The following is a 5981-nucleotide window of genomic DNA, read 5'->3' as shown; positions in this document are numbered from 1 at the left end:
ATCAACTGATCCGAGTTAATGATACTAGAGACTCGCGACTCATGGGTTAATTTAAAGATACGGGTGAAAGATCCGAGTGAATCACAACTCAAACAGGCTTAATGTTCAGCCCCACTCACATTCCAGACCCTGTCCAGTTTACAGCTCCAACACAGGTACACAGTAAAACCTTCACCATCATCACCCTAACATGTAATCTATAATTTGGTTCTTAGCTGAAGTTCACTTTGGTCTCAGTCATGTGAAGTTTGTCATCAGGAACACAATATATGAGCAGATGGATCTAACTAGCCTACTACTCAAACATTACATACTGAAATCCACTGCTTCATCAATCCCTCATTTAATCAAAATGTATATCCCTGTTTGTTCCCTACATTTACTATGTTATGGTTATGGGATTTTGCAGACGCCTTTGTCCGAAGCGGCACACAAATACAAAAACAACATAATATTTAAAAATTTAACAGGGAACAGATTAGAATGTCGGTCAAACTATAATAAGGAGAATAGCAATAATAAACAACAATGTTGATTCAATCAATAGCCTAATAAAATAAGCAATGAAAATGAGGGAAAAAGCAATAATAAACAATCATGTCCATTCAATCAATAATATAAAAAAAACAATGACATTGGCAAGACTACATTAAGGAGAATATCAATAATAAACAATAATGTGTGTGTTTGTTTCACAGCAATGTACAGTTACTCCCAACAGCTATTGTTTTTTACTGGATGTATTGTACACCTCAGCTGTGCTGTTGCCATTTTCTTTGCTGTGCTACTCAATAATGGAACAATAACCATAATAATTGAAATCACAATTATTTAGCCTAAACCAGGGGTTCTCAACATTTTCTATCCCATGGCCCACCTAGACATACTTGTAACAAAACAGGGCCCGGTAAATAGCCTATTGTTAACATACTGTATGTGAATGTTAGCCTCTGCATGTCTCTAATTAATGATAACTCTAAAGATCAAACAGATGTGGCCAATATATGACATTTAAATATCTAATAATGCTGCATATGCACAAATCTACATAAAACAGATATATTAATTTACTTTGAAGTGACTAGGGTTAGTTCAGAGCATGACATTTGTTGTGCATATTAATAAATTGCACTTAACGCAAAATTATTTTTTTATCCGATTAATCGATGAAATAATCGCTAGAATACTGTTACGTCCCTAGCTGTTTGTGTTCCTGCGGTCTCTGTATTTTTCAGACACTCCAGCAGGGGGCTTAATTGCTGGACAAGCCCTATAAAAGGTGCTGGTTGACGTCACTCCAGAGGCCGGCTCGTTTTTGTTCCTCGCAGAACGCTACCGTTCTGAGGCCTGGAAATTGGGCGGCTTCGTTTTTGGCCTTCAGGCTTCGTTTTTGCGGCCTTCTGGCCTTTGCTTGATATTGTTTTGAATGTTAATTTTTGCTTAGTTTAATTATAATAAATTATTGATTATTTTCAAATTTATCCACCATTGTCTGCCGTGTTAGTTTTGTTATAGTTCCCTGACCCCTAGCAGGGGACATAACAAAATGAGGGCTCGTCCGATTTTTTTAACCCGATTTTTGACAAACCTTTTGGGGGGCTCAGCCACTTTTGAATAGGCCTTTTTCGTAGTTTTGAATGTGCATCCGTCCGCTTTTTTCCGTGCTTCTAACTCTGTTTTGCAGGCGCTCTGTAACTGAGAAACGCTGGTAAGTTAGCTTTTTGATTATTTCTTTAATTTGGTAGTGGGTTATATTTATCTGGGTTAAGATGAGTTGCTGCTGATAGAAATGTCTGGCAATTACTCAGCCCACTGACATTAGTTTATCTAATTGTTATAAAGTTGACTTACTGTTCACTCCAATAATTTAGTTTTTCTGTATTTAATAGTTTTTCTGTAGTTTTTCTGGGATTAATAAAGTATCTATCTATCTATCTATCAGACTGAGGTAGTAAAAGTATACATTTCAGACCAATTCAATAGCAAATGGTTTAGGGCCAGATTTTAAAATTAAGCATGATCTGGGCCATTTGAGGCCAGTCAGCATGAGAAAACACCAATATGCAGGGAAAGCAGTATGCAAGGAAAGCTGAAACCAAACTGTGTGTAACCAACATTAATGTATTTTTCCATTTAAGTGATTACATCAGTGAATGAGGACCTTCTTACTGAATGTAAGTTTCCGTTAAATATGTGATGTATTTGGTCTTTAAACTTGTGGCTGTAAGCACACTTGAAAAGTTTGAGAGCAAAAAGCCTACTTACTGTTTGGCAGTTTCACCATCTAATTTTATTATTTCATAGTGACAACTGTTAATTGGCAGCAGGAAGCCGAAAATGAAGGGCTGGGCTCTCCTGAACGTAAGCTATTTAGCATGCAGATGGAGAACACACTGACACAGGCACACACGCACACACACACACGCACACACACACACACACAAAATACACAGCACAGTCCTATTCAAAATGGAGAATGACAAAAATGACAGAACAAGTTTGAGAACCACTGGTGTTGGGTCACTCGTTTAGCTCTGTTAGTTGGACCTGGGTGCTGTTATTTGTGTAACGGGCCCTTTTTCTGTATTTCCTAGTGCCACAAGATGATTGGCAACAAGAGACACCCAGTGATGAAGGGATGTGCTCTCCTGAATGTAAGTTAATTAACACGCAGACACAGAACAGAGTCTGTAAAGCAACTTTGTAAGCAATTAAAGCTGTCACACACAGACACTCAGTGCGGTTACATGACCTGTCCAGTCTAGTCTAGTCATCTAGTCTGTTCTCCTGCAATCAGACTAGCTGTCTTAGTCTAAAACTACATACAGTCAAGTTAGTTTGACCCAAGAGCATGGTGGCTAGCTAGTAGGTATCTTTAGAGAGTGCAAAAAGGCTGCCCTCATTCATACGGTCATTCTGACTGAATCCAATATGATCTAACACTGATTACCTGAAAGAATCATTAATCTTCGTTTTAACCTTTTTAATTTTTGTGTTTCAAGTGTCCCCTCTATCGCGTCCAGACCTTCCACACAGGATCCCTCAAACTAGTAAGACATATTTTATTGTATGATGGGTTTTATGTGTCTATACGTTTTACTCTGTGTTATGGTAGGCTAGAGGCTGAGACAGAGTAGTCACTGCTGGCTGCCTGTTTCGGTTTTAATTTGGGTAGGAAGTCTCTCTGTCTCTCTCTTTCTCACACACAGTTTTATAAAAAAAAAACAAGACACATTTCATACATTGTATTTTTGTTAACACCTATATTTTTTCTGTTTTCCACAGCTCAAAGATTTCCCAGATCAGCTCCTGCTGGATGCACAGGTATTTTGGACAGGTTCTCTCTGCTGTTGTCAGTACAGTACTATATTATGATCATTGCTTGTTAATTGTTTTTTTGTATAATGTTGTATATTTTCTTCCTGTACTTTCCCCAGCTGTTGAAAGGCTCCTTTTGGAGCAGGTCGGAGAACTGCAGCTAAAAATGGATTACGTAATTAAATTACTCCAAAAAAATAATTCTGTTCCACACGACGACTTTAATTTGAACATGCTCCCACTACGTACACTGCAAGATCTGGAAACTTTTGAGGCCAAACTTAGGACCGATAGCACCTTTAAGAAGAAAGTGGTATGTCCTGTCTGTGTCTATCTCTAAAGCACACACGCCCTGATTTATCGTCAGATAAGACACCTATATATAAAGTATAGATACTCTTTTGATCCCATGAGGGAAATTTGGTCTGTATTTATCCCATCCGTGATTAGTGAAACACACAGAGCACACAGTGAACACACAGTGAGGTGAAGCACACACTAACCCAAAGCAGTGAGCTGCCTGCTACAGTGGCACTTGGTAAGCAGTGAGGGGTTAGGTGCTTTGCTCAAGGGCACTTCAGCCATGGATGTGGGCATGGGAGAGCAGTGCTTCAAAGACAATGTAATACAGCAGGTTGTGGAATTAAATCAAATGTATCTTTTACTTTACAGATAACTAAACTGTCATTGTCTGGTGGCAAAACCTTGAAGGAAACGGTATGGAGAATCTGTACAAAGATCTTTCATCAAGATCTATCAACCCAGCTCAACTGGTGCGGTAGGGGAGAGAAGACAGGCCTTAAATCCAGGCCTATTCATCAGGTACTCCTGAGTAAGTTCTACAATGTGTTGAAGCAACATTCTGTCACTATTCAACACATATGTGGTGTCTGTATTTATATCAGTTGTTCTCGATATTTATATACTGTCCTCACACTATTCTCAACCAAATGTCTTAAGTTTTTTTTTTTAGTAAAATGCTCTGACTTTTCTGAATTGTAGTTATAGAAACAATCAAACGAAGATATAGACTTTTGTGCTACTGTCTTATTTTTTCCCCCTGTTGCTTTATTTTTTTGTTTGTTTAGGTTCTGTGTTAAAAAATCCTGCTCAACAAAATTCAACTGAGGCTGATGCTGAAATGACCGTCAGAAACTGGCTGCGGCTGAGCAGGGACAGGAATGGGGGGCGGCAAAGGCGGGGTGAGCAAGCATCAATTAATTAATTGACTGGACTGAACTGACTAACTGACTGACTATTTTTCTTTTGAACTGACTGACTATTTTCTTTTAGACTGACTGACTATTTTGGAGGGATTTTTTTATTTGTGTTGTAGTTTTCTATGTGTTAGAATAAATGTGTTAAAATAAATGTTCACAGTCATCTCCCGGTGCCCTCCTGTTTTGTTATTTCTCCCGGAAATCTCCTGTAGCCTAATTTGCATGACCATCAACCTTAATTTTAAAATCACTGATCCATTATTTTTTTCTGTTAGACTGACATTTCCCAGGTTGTCAGATTGTGTATGAATTACACCCTACACATAAACAATTACTTTAAATTTAAACTTTTTTTTGTAAAACCTGGCAACTCAAATAAGGAAGCGGCTGCAGACTGCGCAGCCACCGAGTCTCGCAAGCAAGCGGGGCTAGTTGCCTACTTCTCAACTAGCTCTTGTGATTAATACATCACATAAACTGTTATTGAGTGTTGTTGATACAGGGATCGAACACCTTGGAACCTGATCCTTGGAACACAATCTGATAGCAACTAGCCTAAACAAATCAATAAGACCTAATATAACGGTGGGATCCTACTAGAGCGGCGAAAAGCATTCAGACGCCTCGGTCCTTTTGACTTAACTTTGGAAGGGCTGATTTTTAAGCATGCTGTGGCGTTTCCAGCTAAAATCAGCTGTTCCAGTGTTAAGTCAACGGGAGACCGAATGCTTTCCTCGCTCTAGTGGGATCGCGCCGCATAGGTCATAATAATTAATCGGGTTTACGTTGGCTCACGGTCGGCGATAATTCTAATGCCGACATCTTCCCGACATCTTGCCGATTAGCTACCGATCTCCATAAGACATCTTACCGACGCACTTTATGTCGGGCAGGCACACACGCCTCGACGTCGGCAAGACCTAATTTGTTGTCTGGGTTATATGTTATTTACTCTTTTTGGCCTTTTCTTTTTCGGGGGGCTTTTATTTTGAAACCGCTTTAAAACCGTTCCAACCGCGAGGTTGTAATGTAAACAGAACTAACTTTAGGCTAAAACAGAGACGTGAACATAGTAAAATGAAACAACACAGAATGTTAATTTGATTGTTTCAGCACACTCCGAAGAGACCCAAGGTTAGTGTTCATGGAATATGTACTTATAAATGTGCATTTTAAGCCTTAAAGTAACTTTGGACTGTAATTAGACCATCTTTTCACTTGCTAAGTTGAGTAGGCTAAGTTAGTTTTAATTGACGTGAATGAACGAATACTTCCACACCGGTGATTTCAAAGTAGCAAGAGGGGCTTTGATTTCGGTAGGTTGATGTGTAGGCCTATATTTTAACTGGCTGCAGCCTAAAATTAGAGGAGTGTTGACGCTGCAGTTCAGCACGTGCATGTGTGTTTGTGCGTCTTGGCATACATGCTGGACGTGACATTGGG

This window comes from Alosa pseudoharengus, unplaced genomic scaffold (assembly GCF_046254945.1).
Source record: "Alosa pseudoharengus isolate Yale_2024_CS ecotype anadromous, Long Island Sound unplaced genomic scaffold, YU_APseudo_1.1 YU_APseudo_1.1_scf_17, whole genome shotgun sequence".
Classification (NCBI taxonomy): domain Eukaryota; kingdom Metazoa; phylum Chordata; class Actinopteri; order Clupeiformes; family Clupeidae; genus Alosa; species Alosa pseudoharengus.
This window is presented reverse-complemented; position numbering follows the sequence as displayed.